The 9,465-nt window shown below is 41.9% G+C and overlaps 1 long non-coding RNA gene across 4 annotated transcripts in view; it reads left to right on the forward strand.

The window, feature by feature from the left end:
* The window catches only part of LOC111934435 (uncharacterized), a 59,128-nt gene that overhangs the window by 37,512 nt on the left and 12,151 nt on the right, over positions 1 to 9,465 (forward strand). For 2 of the 4 annotated variants that reach the window (XR_015275475.1, XR_015275474.1), the window contains exons 1-3: positions 4,438 to 4,824; positions 4,939 to 5,004; positions 6,126 to 6,316. This is a non-coding gene — a long non-coding RNA (uncharacterized LOC111934435). Of the gene's footprint in view, positions 1 to 4,437; positions 4,825 to 4,938; positions 5,005 to 6,125; positions 6,317 to 9,465 lie in introns of those variants that run through there. The other 2 variants (XR_015275472.1, XR_015275473.1) reach the window with 1 other exon arrangement.

Consider the following 9,465-nt stretch of genomic DNA (forward strand, 5'->3'; position numbering starts at 1 on the left):
GCTTCTTTCTGGCTTTTAAGAAAATAAATTCTGAAGGCTGGAGAGAACCTGCCCAAAATCAACATGACAAATCAATTAATAGCTCAATTACCCAAGTGCCTTACATGAACAAGGACAGTTCTCCCTGGTACAGAATAAAAGGAAAGCCCCTACCAGAATGGGATTATGGGATTTCATATATTATTACTATTATTATTATTAGTAGTAGTAGTAGTAGTATTAGTATTAGTATTAGTATTAGTATTAGTATTAGTATTAGTATTAGCATTTAATGTATTCAAAATTATATTATATATATAATATATAATATATAATATATAATATATAATATATAATATATAATATATAATATATAATATATAATATATAATATATAATATATAATATATAATATATAATATATAATATATAATATATAATATATAATATATAATATATAATATATAATATATATTATACATTATATATTATATATTATATGCTATATGTTATATGTTATATGTTAATGTTATATGTTATAAATTTTATGTTATGTATTATATATTACATATTACATATTATATGTTATATGTTATATGTTATATATTATATATTATATATTAAATATTATATATTGTATATTGTATATTGTATATTATATATTTATTATATATTATAACAACTTTAGATACACTTATATATTACTAATTATAATTCTAATATACTATAATTATACTGTAATAATATAATTATAATTAAAATACATATAATTTATAATTAATAGATAGTATATTATACAATAATATATAGTAATATAATAAGAATATATAATGTATATAATATAAAGAATATAAATATAATAAATTTAATATATAAATAATATAACTATTTAAGTATTATAAATACTATAAATATTATAAATATTGTAAATAATATAAATAATATAAATAATATAAATAATCTTCTGCTCAAGAGAGAGGTATATTTAGACACACGAGAAGGCACCAAGAGAGGATTTTCTGTTAGAGTGGAGCAGGCAAAGCAGGTTCCTCTGTTCCTTACCCTGTCATTGCCTCTGAGAGGAGCAGGAAGGCAAAGAGAGGAGCCGTAGCACGGGCTCCAGCTCTTGTTCAGGTCCTTTAGCAGCCAGATGAAGTTGACACCACCCTGAGACAGGTCAGAGTAGGTAGGAGGACACTGCAGGGTCAGTGGGAACGGTGTGGAACAGAATAATGTAATTCAGGGGTGTCCAGCTGAGGCTCAGTGATTGCCATAATCACATTTATCACACACCTCTGCACTGCTGTGTCCTGCACCAGGGAGAAGGGGACTGGAATCACCCAAAAGGGGCTTTCCACACTGAAATTCTCTTGTTCTGCTTCCTTTGAAGAGGACCGTAGGTACAGCATTATTTCCACCTTTGTGGAAATTTTATCTTAAAAAGAGTCTTATTAAATAGTGTCCTGCTGGGATTGACTTACAGAGAGGGGTTATCTGAGCACTCCAGAGGGCTCTGAAAATAGAAGAGGGAAAAAGCTTCAATGAGGAAGAAAATACACGTCTGCTTATGAACGTTAATGTGAAACATCCCAGTGTGTTGGAGACACAGATTTGTGGCCATTGAACTCATTTTCTCACTAAAAATATTCTAGTCAACTCCACATATTCTCCTCTCCTCACTTGTTTTTCCAAAAGCCTTCTAAAGATTTTGTCTTTGAAACCAACTTTCTTTTCATCTCCTGCTTTATCATCTTTGCTTTTGGGCTCAGTTTTTCTTTCTTAGTTTCATTTTTTTGTGAGGCTGCCTCACATGTAACCACTGCTGTGTCTGCCACTGAAAACACACACTGGTTGTGGAGGAATCTCCAAGTACAAACTGTTGAGAACTTTTATTTTCATTTTATTTCATGTTCAACAGCTTGGGGATCCCTTACTGATCCCTGACCATATCAGTGTCCAAAGAGATTGTACAAGCACTGCATCAGAGATAAGTTCAATGCTAATTTAGAGGCTCTGGTGTCCTCTGGATTCAGCTGCCACTCCCCACTAACCCATGTGTGAGCCAAAGGGAATAAAAGCTGGACAGGAAGGTGATCCAGCCCATGCCATCATTTGTCCTCTGCTACACTGGGATGTCCAGGTGTAGAGGAACTCTGTGTGTCCTTCCCTTTATCACTGGGGAGCCAGCAAACAGAGAAAATACTGATTTATTTAAAAAGCCTTTCCCAGGCAGAGATTGGCAACTGAAGAAAACAAAACCCATGATCACTTCTGCATCCTTCAGTTAACCTCAAGAACAGATTCCTCATGTGGGATGCTGTTCAGGGAGCTGCACCAAAGAGGAGATTTCACTACAGAGCAATCCCACCAGTGGGGCTGGCCCTTGGTCAGTGTTAAGCCTGAAGTTAGCATAAAACTGAAGAAAAGAGGGGTAAAAATGCAACCACACTGCAGTGATGAAGCTGCCAATGCCAGAGCAGTGGAATACATCCCTTTTAGGGATGGTTTCTTCCTTTTTAGGGATGGTTTCTTCCCTTTCAGGGATCATTTCTTCCTGAGCTCACCAATTCAGACATCCTGGCCTGGTGACCTTGCAGAGAAACACCATTTCCATTTAATAGATCCCCAGGATGTTCCCCAAGCTCCAGCCACCCCTTCTGCAGCACTCAGTGCTTGAAAAGCAGCTCAGGACCCCTGGCCTGTGCTCCAGATGAACCAGAGCTTGTTTTTAACCAGCACAGCAGCACTGCACATGGCTCTGTGATGCTCTGTGCTTCTCATTAGTGATGGTGAAACCAAATGCACCTTCTGGTGTGAGGCGAGGTGGAGGAAAGACAATGTTATTTCTGAATCAAATTCTTATTTTTGCCTTTTTATAATTAATCAAGAACACAGTCTCACTGGAGGCTGAAAAGCTTTGGCTGCAGTTTGCATGGACATACTGTATGTGTCTGCCTGTCCAAATATTTCACCCTTACATTTACAGCAGTATCTGGGCCTATAAAAATGATGGCAAAAAGCCTATTGATTTCATCTGAACAGGAGCCAGAAGAAGCTGATTTTACCTGGACAGTGTTCTCTCACAGATGTGGCTCAGTAAGAACTCATGTTGTTGAATTCAACATAAAGCTATGAACGCACAATAAAAAAAAAAAAAAAATCACAGTTCTGAGTCTTTTATTTTCCTCTCTGCTTAATCAACAGGAACAGAGAGAAGATAACCTGTAATAAAAGATTTTTACCATTTCTCCTGCACTTCTTTGTTGAGATGAAACCACCTTTCACTCTGCAGGAGGGAGAGGGTAACACAGCACCCTATCACTATTAATGAGACATTTCCTTTGGTGATGCTTTCACCACACCACTTTTGTAACTCTTGAAACACAATCTGGACTGGAAAGCCTGGTGGAGTAGAAAGGTTGTTGTTCTGTAGGAAAGGAGAGTGAGGTACAATTTCAGCCCTGGGGTACCAGAGCTTATCTCAGGTGATACCAGCAGAGGAGATGTTGCTGTAATTTCCTCGAATGAAGTAATTGGCAGAGGCACATTAATTAATCACTGCAATAACAACCTGCAGTGTGTGCAGCCACAGGGAAGCTGTGAGTGTGAGAGGAGACAGACAAGAGCTCTCCAGTTCTGTCCTGGAAAATCCCAGAGGTCCCTGGGAGATTCTGGGTACTCCCACATCCCTCAGGAGGAGAATTTTCAGGGTTCCATGGAGGTTTAACCCAAATCCATCTCGTGCCCCAGTCAACCTCGTACATCAGGCTGAATGGGAACTCTCCTCAGAGTTCAGAGAGCTCTGAACATAAACTGGGGATGTCTTTTCCTCCTTTCCCTTAAAGAGAGTGGAAGGGCAGATCTGCCTGCGGATTCAAATCCAGAAATTTGGGCCTATCTGTGAATTCAATGCTTAGAACACGAAAAGTGCTCTGTTTAATGAGAAAGTGGACTCTGTTTCTAATCAGCTCCCAAACCCCTGATTCCATCTAGACCACATTTCCCTCACAAAGAACCTTTCAAAATCAAAGAATTTCAAAAATCGCTGCTATGAGTGGTCTGAGAATCTGCATAGTAAAGAAGTCCCCAAATGATCTGTCCTCATTGCAGACTTGTTTGTGAGCTTGAATTTCTTCCTCCAGCAATGGGTCAATTTTCACACACATACAAAAAGATCTTTTGTTTTCCCAAGTATGTGTGAATTTTGTGGAATTCTTTTAGGATACAGAAAAGCATATCTTTATTTTTAACGTCTAACGTAACAGAGCCAGTTGTTTTGAAAACATCCTCGCCTCTAACGTGTTCTTCATTAGGAGAATGTACTCCCAAACTGAAATCAGTACCAGTTTTCAGTAAACCATCCAGCATGTTCTTGCCTTGACACCTGTTGGCGCAAATAATGTAGTGAAATGTGAATTTGGAGGAATTATTTGTGTATATTTGAGAGGAGTTGTAACTGGGTAGTAATTCTGGCAACCTGCTCGTGCAGGCAGAGCTGCACCTAGTTCAAAGACTGAACCCAGCCAAAGGGAGCACTGTGATTATTGCTGGGTCACTCTTGCAGGTCAGATTTACAAGCTGCAACCAAATAAAAGAAAGAAGTGTCAGACTGGCACAGAAATGTCACCAGGAGCAGCCCTGGGAGCAGTTAAGCCTAGGAAGGAAGTTTGCAGTGAAAGATGTTCTGTTGTTTGCTGGGATTTACATTTCCAGTGAAGATAAACCCCAGGAGGATTTTGGCCTGTGTGAGGTGTTTGCAAGCTGCTGAAAGCAGAATGGGGAACTTGCTCCACTAAGCAGATTTTAAACTCACCAAAAAATATCTTTGGAAGAGGACTCTGAGAGGTGTGCACTGATATCAGGGATGGTTGCATTACCTGGGCAATAATTAATTGGCAGTTGCCCTAATTGGATTCTTCTGAGCTCAGTTTGACCTTTATTCACTATCATTTTGCCCAGGATTTGCCGTGCAGAGTGACCAGTGAGCAGCTCCTCCCCTGGCCTGGTGTGCTGCCCCAGGGATGGGTAAGTAACTCTTATTCTTTCTGCAAACAGAGATCGACTGCTGGGAGCAGTTAAAGCCTTGAATGGAAAAGTCAGAAAATTGAGCAAACATTTCGCTGCTTTTATTTCATTTTTTGAGCACGGTGCCCTCCTGCCTTGAGTGAAAGCTCCTGTCTGGAGCAGGAGTGTGACAAGAGCTCTGCAGACTCTGGAGTGGCTGCTCTGCTTTGTGTGCCTCTGCTAAGTGAAGGATTTGTTGTTTCTTGCTGTTTCTCCTGTTCAGAGACTCTCAGACTCTGTTCATGTGCTGAGGGAACACTCTGTGATGTGCAGGCAGGTTCTGAGCTGTTTGTCTCGTGCCAGGAGGGCAGAGCTGGGGGGCACTGACCAGTCCCATACCTTGTTTTAATCTGTCACTGCTCTTTCCCAGCACATCTGGAAGACTCTTTTCTACATTTCAGTCAATATGCACTAAAATAAAACTTTATTGGTTTCTTGCCTGGTTTACATTTAAGGGGATGAGCTTGTGCTGGTTTATTTTAATACAATATCAGCTCTAAAATGCTTTTTCCACTGGAAGACTCCAGCTTTTCTGGCTGTGCTGAAAGTAGCATTTGTTGTAAACCATAAACTCTACTTCAGACAACTTAATCTATTCAAAATGGGGCTGAAAAGGAAAAAGAGCACTACAGCAAACAAAGGCTTGTGTGTCCTTATTTAAGGATCCCATGGCTCTGAGAGATGAGTTTTGCCTTTGGAGCTCTCTAACACTTAAAGACATTTTTATTCCAGCTGTTTGCCCAGTCTGGAGCAGAGCTGGCTCACTTTTGCCTTGCCACTGAAAATGCATCTGAGCTCTATGAAAATGCACTTTGAATTTTGAATTTGTATTATTGTACCTGAGACAGGGAAGACACTTAAAGTTCATAAGGGAGCTGAGATCAAATCTAATCATCTGTGCACTGCAGACAATTGCATTTCCCATTTGTTAAATCCAATTGTTGGTGTTTCATTCAAGCATCTACTGAAGAGACTTCCTGCTTTGCCTTGTAGTGAAAAGGAGAATCAGTCAATTGTTTTATTTCTTCCAGAGGTTAATCACCTTCCCTTATAAAATGTTTGTGTCTGTTTTGTTGTTTCAGTTAATCTGTCTTCAGCCTTTTGCCACTGGTTCTTGGTCTGTCCTGCTGTGCTCAGCAGACACCAGTTCAGCCTCCAGTAAAATTCATCTTCTCTCCTTACCCCCAGCCTGGGTCCCAGTTACAGCCTGGTGTCCCACCCCAGCAGGTTTTAATCGGATAAAATTGTGAGTTGGATCTCCTCTACATCCCAGGTCAGTGATTCTCAGACCATTCCACCCCATTCACTGCAATTAAACCAGCAGCAAAAAGTGCTCAATTTGTGACTGACTCCTCCGTGCACCCGTGTAATAATCCTCAGATAAACTGATCATGAGATTGTACTGCTTAAAGCCAGTGTTTATCTTTCCAAGCACTTAAGGCATTAAGTGTCAGTATGAGAGGAAAATGAAATGTTGGCAGAGAGTTTTCAGAAACAAACATCAACTGGAATATTAAGAGGCTTGATGCAAGGAGCAGATTTATGGTTTCATCTGACAGGTTTGAGCTCTTAAATAAGGGAGATAAGGATAATAAATGTTGTGGCATATCTGATTTACAGTTCTGGTGTGAGATAAGCTGACTGCTCTATACAATCACCATTGAGAATCCCTATCAAATCACTATCCACATTAAACCAGTGAGAACCCAGAAGGGGGATTCTCCAGAAACTTTGTGTTTTAGAAGGAAGACACAGCCAGATGCAGGATGCTTCCTGGCAAACAGCTTAAAAGAGAAGGAAAGTGCTGGTTTAGGATTTAAAAACTATTTTTTTCATTTAGCCCAAAAAGTTTTTCATCAACCCTGTCATTCCAACTGAGCTAAAAGTGTTAGGGGGAAAAAAGGTGAATCATTCTCAAGCAGAACGTGGTGTCTGGTGACAGGCAGCTCATGGATGTGGAAAACAGCTGCTTGTCTGGTAGTGCAGGGAATATTGACACACAGAGATATGGGCACTGGAACTCTCCCACTGCAAAACAGACAAGAGTCACTTGGCATCTAGAAAAGAGAACAGTGCTTCTCTTACTCTTACAAGGTATTTCTAATAGCCCACAGAATAATTTGTGACTTTTTAATAGGACTCTATTTTATGACCAAGTGTTATGGTTATTTTTTTAAAAAATACCAGGAATTTTTGCATAAAACTTTAGGGATTTTTGCAGGTTTCTTGCTCTCAAGAATTGCAAAAGCTTTCAGTTTTGTCTTGGTTTGGAACTGAGCAAAACTGAAACATTGTCATTTTAAGTTAAACACACTTCTGGTGCTCTTCCTTATGGTAACACACCCTTCACTGCTACATTCAAGGAGAGAGCTGGAAATTCACACTTGGCATGTTTTAAATCTTGCCTGAGCCCCGTATTCTGCAGTCAGACTTCATCTGACTTCCCTCACGTGGAACTTTTCCAGGAATCCCTGTGAGGAGGCAGCGTTTGCACCTCTGCTCCGGGCTGATCTCGCCACAGCCCCTTGGCTGCCAGCCTCGCCCTGCTCAGCACACCCCTGAGACCTCTCTGGTTCCTGCTTTTGGCAAAACGCTTCTTCCCACGAAAACCTCGGGATTAACTTCAGTGGGACAAGATTCAACTCTTATTACTTTTAAATCATGTCACCAATATACTTGCTGGAGCCTTGCCCCGGTGTAATAAAACCGAGTTTAAATTGCTGAAGGGCTCAGCTGCTGCCTCCAACAGCTGCATGGCTGTAATTTGCCAATAGGATGTATTACATCCTGATTACAGTTTCTTTTGAGTGATAGGCCAAAATTACAAGGCAGAAATGTGGCTAATCATGATAAAGGAGATAAGTCCATTCATCTCCTGCCCGTATTTCATATTTGCACAGCAGATGCTGTTTGTTCCCTTCAGCTGCCTTTCCACGGAAATTTGCTCTCATTCTGAAGAAGTCTTAAGGTTAATGAAAATCTTTATTGGACATTTTGATGGTGGAGAGAGAGAGAAAGGTGAAATATCTTGGAAGGTTTCTCTTTGTTTCCCAGCCCAGATAAACTTACACAAATCACCCAGCCCTTGAAAGTCAAGCAAAGTGAGCTTCTCCAGTCCAGAAATATGAACATCTGGGAAAGATGAAGAAAACAGGGATGAAGGCCTGAGTGGGCTGTGAATGTCATTTATTGCCCTCATTCCCACCAAGCCATACACAGGCTGCAATTAAACCTCCTCTGGTGGTTTGGCTCCCCGGGCCATAAAGCCAAGTCTGAGATCACAGAATCCCAAACTGGACTGAGGTTGAAAAAGACCTTAAAGCTCATCCAGTTCCTCCCCTCCCATGGGCAGGGACACCTCCCACTGTCCCTGGGTGCTCCAGGCCCCATCCAGCCTGGCCCTGGGCACTGCAGGGATCCAGGGGCAGCCACAGCTGAGAGCTGCAATAACACACTGCACACTTATGGACCAGAGAGCACCCGAAAGTGTGTGATTTGGGGCAGAGGAGATCTCATTTCATAGCTCTGTAAGAGATCCCCTTCCACAGGCCCTTGGCTCCAGGCTGGGGAAATCTGTGGGAGATCCCCCAGTCCCTGCTTCCAGCTCCCCCTGCTCTGTTGGAGATGCAGTGCCAGATGAGTGCCCAGATTTGGGCAAAGAAATGAGCCTGGAGCTGAGCTTACAGCGCCTGTCCTGCCTGGAGCTGAGCTTACAGCGCCTGTCCTGCCTGGAGCTGAGCTTAGAGCCCCGGCCCTGCCTGGAGCTGAGTTTACAGCGCCTGTCCTGCCTGGAGCTGAGCTTACAGCCCCTGTCCTGCCTGGAGCTGAGCTTACAGCCCCTGTCCTGCCTGGAGCTGAGTTTACAGCCCCTGTCCTGCCTGGAGCTGAGCTTACAGCGCCTGTCCTGCCTGGAGCTGAGCTTACAGCCCCTGTCCTGCCTGGAGCTGACCTTACAGCCCATACCCTGCTTGGAGCTGAGCTTACAGCCCCTGTCCTGCCTGGAGCTGAGCTTACAGCCCCTGTCCTGCCTGGAGCTGAGCTTACAGCCCATATCCTGCCTGGAGCTGAGCTTACAGCCCATACCCTGTCTGGAGCTGAGCTTACACCTTGAAACAATGTCCCTATTTGTGCCGTGTGGTAGAGTGCTAAACTGAGCTGAACTGAGACAAATTCTAATTTATGTTGTGCTCTTGTGATATGCCAAGCGTGAGATCCCAAACCACCACAAATAACTGATCTCAAGCTTTTGCTCTTTGAGTCCCAGCCTCTCTGCTGCTCCATTTTTGCCAATTGTTTCTCTCATTATTAATTGTAAGCACAGAAGGAGAATGCCTGCAAACACTGTGGGGTAAGGACTTTCCCAGCCAAGCAGGAGCAGACCCCAGAGATGAGTTTTAGGCTGCAGAACAGATTGTGAGTTAC

This window comes from Cyanistes caeruleus, chromosome 12 (assembly GCF_971803275.1).
Source record: "Cyanistes caeruleus chromosome 12, bCyaCae1.hap1.1, whole genome shotgun sequence".
In the NCBI taxonomy this organism is placed as follows: Eukaryota; Metazoa; Chordata; class Aves; order Passeriformes; family Paridae; genus Cyanistes; species Cyanistes caeruleus.